The following is a 10,705-nucleotide window of genomic DNA, read 5'->3' as shown; positions in this document are numbered from 1 at the left end:
CAGAGCAAGAGTCCAAACTACGACATGGTGCCACCAACGATGGTGTTTAGGCACTAATTTACGGATACCCGGACTATCACTGTCTCACAGACAACAGGTACCCTAAGTACCATTATACGGAGACGGCCGTGGTCTTTGGGAGAATCCTCCTCAGCTGAAAAGGTAACACCTGATTAAGCTGTAGGTTGTTCGAGCTCGAACTCATAAAAGGACTTTACTACCCATTTTTGGTGTTCCGTTTTTCCTAAACAAATATGACATTCCTGAAAATGCTAGACACACAACATTTATTAACGCATGGCCTTACAGAAGAGGGCGGGGATGTTACTCTGATGATAGAAGCTACTGAAGCATAACAAATAGAAACATTTTACTGTTGGGTCACCTTTCCTGAGGTTGACCAAAGAACGCACACATTCCACACATATGAAATTGCAAACGTACCTTTACGGTACCAAGCATACCAGTATCATGAAATATCGCTCACATACCATGAGCATCAGAACTGGTTTGAAGGCGCCCTACCACATGTACTTCGAACAGTGAGGTTAGGTCCCTTAAGTAAATGATGGACCTACATGGCCTATGTTTGCCACATACACACCTCACCCAGGCATACAGAATATGCCAATAGCAGATTTACAAGTTTTATATAATGAATTAGTGACACATCCACTAAGATACCTTCCTACACACCGCAGTGCAACTTTTGTCATGTGGAAAAAGCCCATCATTGGGTAAAGATCATCAAATTCTACTGGAATTCTCATAAAAATGTCAGCTACAATATGGAAAACACTTCCATTTCAGACAATTGGCACGAGCTTGCACATTTTTGAAATTTGTTATAGCTGTGTATACTGTTGCGTAGTTTGTGACTGGAGCTGGTATTACTGGTAAAAACCCAACCTTCTTCAGTGAGACGGTATTATGGGAGATCAGAGCATGATTTCCAGCCCACAGAGAAACTCGCTTTCTTTCATCTTTCAGCCCCACCGAATAAGCAACATGATAAATTCAATTAAATCAGTTTTGCGGACTGCATCATTAAGTAGAAGAAGATCCATGTCCTCAGCCACTTTGAAACTTTCTGGTAGATTAGGATGTGTTGATGGCTGTGAGAAAGTAGCCTCTTTCTAGCCTTGTTACCCCCACTTTTGGCCTGTTTGTGAGTATATGTCAGGGTGTTTTTACTGTCTCACTGGGATCCTGCTAGCCAGGGCCCAGTGCTCATAGTAAAAACCCTATGTTGTCAGTATGTTTGTTATGTGTCACTGGGACCCTGCTAGCCAGGACCCCAGTGCTCATAAGTTTGTGGCCTATATGTATGTGTTCCCTGTGTGATGCCTAACTGTCTCACTGAGGCTCTGCTATCCAGAACCTCAGTGGTTATGCTCTCTCTGCTTTCCAAATTGTCACTAACAGGCTAGTGACCAATATTACCAATTCACATTGGCATACTGGAACACCCTTATAATTCCCTAGTATATGGTACTGAGGTACCCAGGGTATTGGGGTTCCAGGAGATCCCTATGGGCTGCAGCATTTCTTTTGCCACCCATAGGGAGATCTGACAATTCTTACACAGGCCTGCCAGTGCAGCCTGAGTGAAATAATGTCCACGTTATTTCACAGCCATTTACCACTGCACTTAAGTAACTTATAAGTCACCTATATGTCTAACCTTCACCTGGTGAAGGTTGGGTGCAAAGTTACTTAGGGGCATATTTATACTCGTTCTGCACCGATTGTGCGTCAATTTTTTTTACGCACAATCAGCGCAAACGTTGCCCCGTATTTAAACTTTGATGCCTGCGGATAACAAAATGCCGCCGTGTGCATCATTTTTTGGATGCGGCAACCCGCCTTGCGTTAATTATATGCAAGGTAGGCGTTCCCGTCCAAAAAATGGCTTAAACGGCCGTGCTTCATATTTATGCTTTTGGGCAAAAATGACGCACGGCCGGGAGGCGGAGCCAGAAAATGACACACAGCCCGATTTGCGTCAAAAATTAACGCCTGGGTCAGGGCAGGCATTAAAATGGGGCAAACACACCTGTATTTAATCTGAACACACAGAACAAACAGCAGAGCAGCAGAGCAGCAACAGGGAGCCATGGAGGTGATTCTAATCCAGCGTGCACGCAGACGCAGAGCCCAGCAGCAACAACAGCAGCAACAACAACACCAGCAGGGACCCCAAAGGCAGCGCAGAAGGCAGGAGAGGATATTCCGCCCAAGAACAACCCTTCAGGGCCTCAGGAAACACGACATCATCCAGAGGTACCGGTTGAACTGGCAGGCCATTCAGCAGCTTCTGCGAAACATTGAACAGCAGTTGGCCCCCACTTTGGTGACACCCTGCACCATCCCAACAGAAACAAAGCTGCTTGCCGTACTTCATATGCTGGCAAGTGGCTCTTTTCAAACAACTGGTGCCCTGGTTGGCGGAATATCACAACCATCATTCTCTGCCTTTTTGCCCAAAGTACTGGACGCCATCATGCGACTGACACCCGCCACATCTGCTTCCCTAACACACTGCAGAAGCAGCAGGAAACTAAACAGGGGTTCTACGCAATCAGTGGCTTCCCACACATCCTTGGTGCAATCGACTGCACACATGTACGCCTTGTGCCACCTGCTGCAACTGAACACCTCTACCGCAACAGGAAGCACACACATTCCATCAACGTGCAGGCCATTGTCGATCACCGGGGATTGATCACCAACATCGTGGCTAAATATCCTGGGAGTGTACATGACTCATACATCTTCCGTCACTGCACCATCAATGAACACTTCCAGGATGGACGGTATGGGAATGGACTACTTGTTGGTAAGTACAAAAACCTACATATATATACACTGCACAGCAACCCTCTAGGACACACAACACATACACCACAACAGCAACATGTCGACAGGAACACACTGAGGTCGTGACATCGCTAGCCATGTTTCTTAAGTCACCATTGAACCTGTCACACATCGGAATTTAGTGTACAGCCTAATGTGAAGACGTCAATGAGTGTGGTTGCCTAAATGTCACCTTGCAAATTGTAAGTGTCCCAATGACCTTTACATTAATACATTGCCTAAGTCTAAGGGTAATGGATGTCCAGGGTACTTTGATATGAACGTGTTAACAACACTTTCAATTTTAACTGTGCATGGAACTATCATCTCACCCCCAGTGAAGACACACGGACACCTGTATCACAAGTCACAATGCTAGGGAGGGCACACTGTACTGCAAATCCCAAAACATACTGCTGACAAACGGTTAGCAGACAAACACTTGTTCAGCCAAGGTAACAACACAATGCAGATGGTATAGCCTACAAGCATAGGATGTCACATTAGTACACAAAAGAGTCACAAACAACACAAGACAACTAATGCCATTAAAGGTCTTTTCAATAGTGCCAGCTACATCAACATGATCCCATTCATTTTCTCTTGCAGCTGATCAAGGGTATGGCATCCAGCCATGGATTATGACACCATTTGGCAACCCGAGTACAGCTGCAGAGCGTGCATACAACGAGGACCATAGGAGGACACGCAGCATTGTCGAGCGGACCTTCGGCATCCTCAAGTCAAGGTTCCGCTGATCGACATCACTGGTGGTAGCCTCCTATATTCCCCTGAGATGGTCTGTAGGATCATCCTCACATGTGCAATATTGCACAACATTTTCATCAGAAGAAACATTCCCCTCCTGGAACCAGAGCCACACATGCCTGAAGAGGAGGAAGAGGAGGATGCTGGCCTGCAACAGGAGGGGGAACTACAGAACACAGCTGTTGGTATACGCAGGCGGCAACAGATTGTAAATAATTTCTTCTGAATAGGATCTCCTTCACCACTTTAGTTAACTAATTTAAATAAACACCTATTATAATCACCATATCATGGTCTGGCTATTCCTTTTTACACACCTTCATATCTACTTATCAGAATAAGAGTGTTGCCTCATGGAGCATTGCTGAGATACTGAGTAGGACACGGAACATCCCAGAGCTTATGTGATGCCTAACATACAATGGTCACATACACACACACTCTTAATGACATATATCATGTACATATCTCCTTTGAAGGCCTATAGCAGAGGACCACAACTATTTCACACATACATGTTGAAAGCAAGGTCCAACGCAGCATATGGCACCCAACTATGACACCATCACTCAATAAGGGGAAAACAAGCCTCATACATGAGGCAGTCAATGTGCTTTGGCATCACTAACAGGAATGTCTGACAAGACCCTTGACAGCAGTTAGTCCAACTGCATCCAATATTTGCAAGGAATATCTGTGACTAGAGTTCCATAGAAGCAGAACATAGATAGCACAAGTGCCACACATATGACATACACTGCGCACATGACATTCCATGCACATGTCAGCCCATTTCCTAACTCCTGACACACCCATGCACCTGGTCACAACCCACCTGTCGGAAGAGGTCCCTGGAATACTAAGATGTGTACCCTGATAATACCTCCTCTACAAACACAGACCAACATAAGCAAACCAGTGTGCTACACCCTTTCCTAAGGTATGCCATTGCCATAGAACATCTGACTGCATGGACGTCAGGTCAATTTATACACTGTCTTCTAGTTTGAAAGCCCTGTTAGCACATGTAGATTGCTTCCCCTTGTGAAAATGTCTGTTGGCCCTTAGAATGCAAGTCTCACCTACAGGACTGGTGAGAAACAGATGCAGCCCACACCTGTGATCACCTCCATGCACACCACCCATTACAAAAAGCACTGCCCCTGATGATGCCTGGAACAGCATAGGCAGGGATTGGGTACGGGGCTTTCAGCACAACCAGCAACCTCTGATAATGTACATGACTAATACACAAATGTCAGAACCATGACAGTTCACACACAGCATCACAGTGTGCACAACCTAGTGATGGGCCGTGTGTGGTGAATAGCTGCGAGAATAAACAGCACAGAGGCTATGATGTTCCCAGATGCAGTGGGAAGTGCAGAGACCAACCTGTGTACAAATGTTGTAATGACACCTGCAGGAACATGACAATTGAGACATTATCTCACTCAGCACACCAAGGTTGCCCTGTTGACTGGCTCATTGCACGTCTTTAGTGACAGGGTGGGACCATCCACATGTTGGTTCACACGTCCACATTTACTTTACTCACATTGATCAACAAAGGATACTCAGTAGTTACAGGAATAGCTGCCACTGACTCATGATGAGTCTTGGTCCGAACTGGGACAAATTACACCCCCAAAAATCTACAGGATCATCATTGGACCACACACATGAACAAGACACCTATGTGCAATTGATCACTGGAAATATGTGGACACGTGCTGTCTTGTATGCTGGACCACCACAGCCACTTGATAGTTGGGACTTACTTCTATGGCCTCAACTGTGGTGTCATCATACATATGAGATTGACCCTTGTCTGTCTGTGCAAACAACATGGTACCCACTTCCTCAATGCATGTGTATGACTCACTGTGGGATTCATCAACTAGTGCCTAGGAAGCTGTTACCAATACTCTAGGACATAGGATGTAGAAATGGTGGACCTTTGACATGAACATGCGTCTGCCATCCATCTGGTGCATGCTATGTCACATGTGGTGTCTACGTGACCCTAAAACTTGGAAGTATACTTTGCGGGTGTTGTTACATGTATGACTAACACATGCCCTTGCTCATTCCAATTTTTACTTGCATCTTAGGGTTGGACACATGGACCTCACATTCATACAACCAAATGTACAATAATGCTTCATGTGATGTACACACACACTTGGTCAACCAACAAATTAGTTGTCAAAGCACACACTTTGAGCCAAAGGCAATTAGGTATTGTACATATGTGCGTCACATTGCTATCCTCTCCTTATGGCAAACATGCACAATTTGTGCCACACATATATGTAGGGCACACTTATGACCATCTATGACGTCAGCCAACTGTAAACATACTGTGAAGGGTGTAGTGGATGATGTTCTGCTGCATTATGATGTCACACATGTGAACATACACCATCAACACCATACTGTCTTCAATTATCCAATCTCTGATGTGTTTCAAATGTAAAATAACCAAAAAACAAGTAAAAATGCCCCAAACCAGTTAATGCACTGTAATTTTGACATCCCTAGTGGTGTACGTCATTTTTTGTTTACCAAAACTGTATTTGCGTCATTTTTTTTGATGCACAGGAGTGAAATTTAGCCCGCATCCAGATATTTGTACAGTCCATGTATCATTATGTGGATGCGGGTTAATATTCACGTCTGTGCGTCAAAATAAATGACGCAAATACAGTTTTGTGCAACAAAAAATGACGCATAATGAGAAAAAGGCGGGACTTTTCATACAGGAAGTGATGTAATAGGATATCCTGTTTACAGATCATGTACAGTGGGTGTACTTTCACTTTCACTTTGCAATCTATGATCCTTCTAGACCGTGTGGCTGTGTAGAGAGTGTTGTCCAGAGATTTTGTGATGTATTTGTCCTGTGTGCTATCTGTAAAGTCCTTTTGTGAAATAAAGGTTGTTTGTGTATACTGTAGTACTGTGTTTTGTCTACATTTGTCCATTTATCTTGGGTATTTCTTGTTTGTGGGAGTCTGTTGTGGGTAGTGTTAGTTTGGGGATAGTTGGGCTCTTTTAGAGTTTAGGTTTACTTCTTTTCTGTCTTTTTACCCCTACTTTCACCCATTTCCCCTTTCTATTTCATTTACTCCTATTCCTTCTCTTCAATTATAAGTATGTCTTGTAGGCCACGTCTTGGTAGGATGGGGGAAGAGGAGTTGGGGGGCTTCATCTGGCTGGTGACACATTTCTTGCCGCTCATGATCCAGGCAGGGGGGAGGGTCATACAGGGGTACCCAACAGAGGCGCGCAGAATCCGGTGGGGAAAGGTGCTGCATCACCTGCAGCGTGTGTATGCCAGCCAGAGGAGTGACCACCAGCTGAAGCACCGGTGGGCTGACCTCATCACCAGGGAGCAGGATCTCTTGGACCACCTGGGAATCATGATTGGTGGCACTGTTGGTGAGTACGACTATTGTTATTGTGCACAATTAAATGCTCTGTAGTGACATCAGTGGATTAGTGCAATGTCTGCCAGCTAACTTGATGACTGTGTGTAATTTTGGAGAAATATAAGGGGATCATTGATGCACTATGGCAAGGATCACAATTGCTAGCTGTCAGGTAGCACGTGCTCCGCAAACTTACAGGTAACTTTACCATGAAGGAAATTGGTGCGGCCTTTTTGTCAGCACAGCTAACAAAATAGGAGCCAATCATGTCTATATAGGGTATTATTGACAGAGAAGTACAGATTTACCAAAATTTAGGCCAACTATGTTGACGCAATTGCTAGACTGACTTTAAAATCACTACATGATGCTGAAAATGAGTGCTGCCTTCACGTCAATTGATAATAGCAAAGTGGCTCAAACATTGGTCTCATGTTAGTCTGGTGAGTGTGGAAGGAAAGCGTTCACAGAAGTACTATGAATGTGTGGGATTATTGTGTTTCTTGATCTTTTTGGATACATGTCAGTTCATGATTTGAAAACATTGTGAAAATGTGTAAGGTGCCCTCAGCTAACATCTTAAGATGTTTGTTGGAATCGGTTGAGCCACAATCCAAATATGGATGGCAGTCCAAGTGTATGCACATGGCTTTACATCTCCATGGTTGGTGCAAATCACCATAGCTGGGCCACATCAATTGACTATACTGTAACAACAGGATGGCTTACAGGAGTCCCTGCCCCTCCCTCTGTACATTGGGCCTATGTGCACTAAATGTGTCATGGCCACAAGGCATGTTTGACTGGTAATGCAGTCCTCAAGTAACCAGGCGTTGGATGTTTCTCTTAGATGCACATGATGAGACGATTACACTCCATATTTTTTAGTGCTCACCAATTATGGGGCAAGTTTGCAACCACATGATAGTTAGGGCCAATGTATGTGTGCAGATATGTCTGAATGGCTGCCATTTCCTTATTCAGCCTACACATTGTAAATGATACTGAAAATGTTGCACTGTGCACAGATTTTGAGCACATTTCTTCCTTCCATACCTTGCAGGTGGACTGGCGCCCTACACTGTGGGAGAGGTGGCGACATTTGAGGACCCCGACCACTACAGTAAGTGTTGATATGTCTGTTATGTGTTGTGTTTGCTGGTTATGGACTTGTGTGAGTTGGACGCATAGCAAGGTGTGATGCTGTGGGCAAGCTTTTTACTTGTTCCATGAGTGGGAATGCAGTTCTCACATGTTTTGAGTTAGCCAATGCGTATCCAATGGTATCATGTAGGGATTGTAGGACATCCCTGTAGGCCCCACTGTGAGTACAGGGGATAGTCATGTCTCTGACACTTGTATCACCAAGAGTCACAATGGAAGTCAGGCCCTATTTAGTCAGCCTGTCAGACCCACATTCTCTAAGATTGGTGGAGCTAATAGCTTCCCAATAGACATCTGCTTCACTATCTACCTACGTAATTTTGAAACAGTAGGTAGAACCTCCTAGCAGCATGTACTTCCACATGTAGTGCATAAAGTCTGTGGAACCTGAGTGTAATGGCCTAGGTGTGCATGCAATTCATGATCATGGGTGTTCTAGCAACTCTGTGTCTGATGTAAGTCAGGCCTCACTGGAAGTATATGTTGTGTGCTAAGTTCTGATTTTCCTGACATGTCTGACCCTATGAGTGCTCTAGGGTTTGCTGACTCCAAATTGTAGATAGACCTTACCTGTGGTGTATCTGTAGAGACAAACATGTGTGGATTAGCCTATACACTCCTCGGTGTACATGTTGTTGGCAAATTATAGTTGTGTATCCACCGCCCCCCCTCAAACACGGCCATGGGTTTGTGAATGGGATACCTAGTATTGATGCTACCAGTATGTTACACATACCTGTGAATAAGTGACGGTTTGGTTGCATAGTAGTATACACACTCAGGTTTGGCACTTGGTACCATACTGGAAAGTCCAGTTACAACTTGCAGACCATGTGGCTTTAGTTTTGCTTTCCGTACACTGACATTTGTAGCCCAGCTCTTGGTGGAGGATATGCAGCATGATTCTTAGATGTTAACTGTCAGAACTCAGATTGCAAGTCAAGGCCAGTTGTTACCCATCTTGTGGGTAATGAATGTGCTTTGTGTGATGTGACCTTTGTTGTCTGGCCTGCCATGTACTTCTTCAGGGACATTCGATGCTCTGTATCGTGATATGAGCTGTTAGAAGTACAGTAGATGTAATGTCTGATAACTTGCTGTGCCGTTTCACACAATGCAGTTACTAATGTGGCATATCTGCATTTGTTTTCACAGCAGCTAACATGACTCCAGACCAGGTCCGTGAATTTCAGCGTCGGGCCATGCGATACCAGCACATCCTGCTGGTGGAGTCCGGGTTCTGGAGGATGGCCCGGCGATATCGCCATGAACATGCCTCCGGGGCATGGCGAGCCTTCCCACAGGGTGGGCCTACTGTGCCCACCACAGCCACCACAGAAACAACCACCAATCAGAGCCAGGTGGCCCCACCCACAGCTGCCTCTGTTGAATCTACATCTGCTGGACTTCCTGGCCCCAGCATTGCCACCGGTGCAGGACAGCCCACACAGCCCTCCTCCACCGGTACCCACACTGCCACTGCTCCAGCTGTTGACCCTGCAGCCTTCAATAGACTTGAACACAAGATAGACAAAGTGCTGCGCAAGGTGAGCCACCTGAGCCGGGACGTGCGGCACATGAAACGGTGGGTCAAGGATATCAAGAGGACCCTCTGGAGGGCCAACCTCTAGACAGTTGAATAGATGGACATGATACCCTCCCCTCCCTCCTCTTTCCTTGTTCTTATAGTTAGTGGGCTTAGGGGGCTTAGTGTTAGGTTAGTATAGACTGTTAGTTTAGTCAGTGTTAGTGGGTGGGGGTAGGGGGTCCTGCTTGGTTCTTCTTTGACATATTACATGTGTGGGTGGGGGGCTATGTTGGGGTTCTTGTGTGTAAAAAAAAAAATACCAAAAAAAGCAAAAAACATAAAAAATTACAATTACCAAAAATATATATATTTGTTTAGGATAGTATAGTATGTGTTTAGGTTAGTATGTGTTGTCCTCAATGTGTCCCGTCTCCTAAGGGGGGTGGGGGGCAGATGTTTAGAACGTTTCGTTACATGTGATAAGTAAGCGTAGCTTAGGTTAGTTAGGGACAGTTGTGGGTAATGAGTAGCCAGGGTAGATTAGGGTAGGTAAGATTTTTCCTTCAGTTTCCTCATCTATGGTTAGCTTTTTATAAATATTTGGTTACCCCTTAATAGTATGTGTTGAATGGTACTTGATCGTGGGTTTGGATTCCGTGTACATCTCTTTTGTACTATAACATCTGTGTCCAATGCTACAAACAAATCCCAACTGAGCTGTACGATTGGCAGCTAACCCAGAGCTACCTTGCAAAGTGTCTACCCTTTGTTGCAACCACCAATCACAGTTAATATGGATGACAATGTGTTTCTGTTGATAAGTGTGTTTTCAAAGTCACTAACAGTGCTTCCAGACTTGATATTGGGGAAACAGTTTTAGGTCTGACTGCAGTGTGATGATTATGCACACCCTTATAAGATGAGTTCTCATTGGCAATCTTGTATTCTTGTC

The sequence above is a fragment of the Pleurodeles waltl genome, chromosome 7 (assembly GCF_031143425.1).
Source record: "Pleurodeles waltl isolate 20211129_DDA chromosome 7, aPleWal1.hap1.20221129, whole genome shotgun sequence".
NCBI lineage: Eukaryota > Metazoa > Chordata > Amphibia > Caudata > Salamandridae > Pleurodeles > Pleurodeles waltl.
This window is presented reverse-complemented; position numbering follows the sequence as displayed.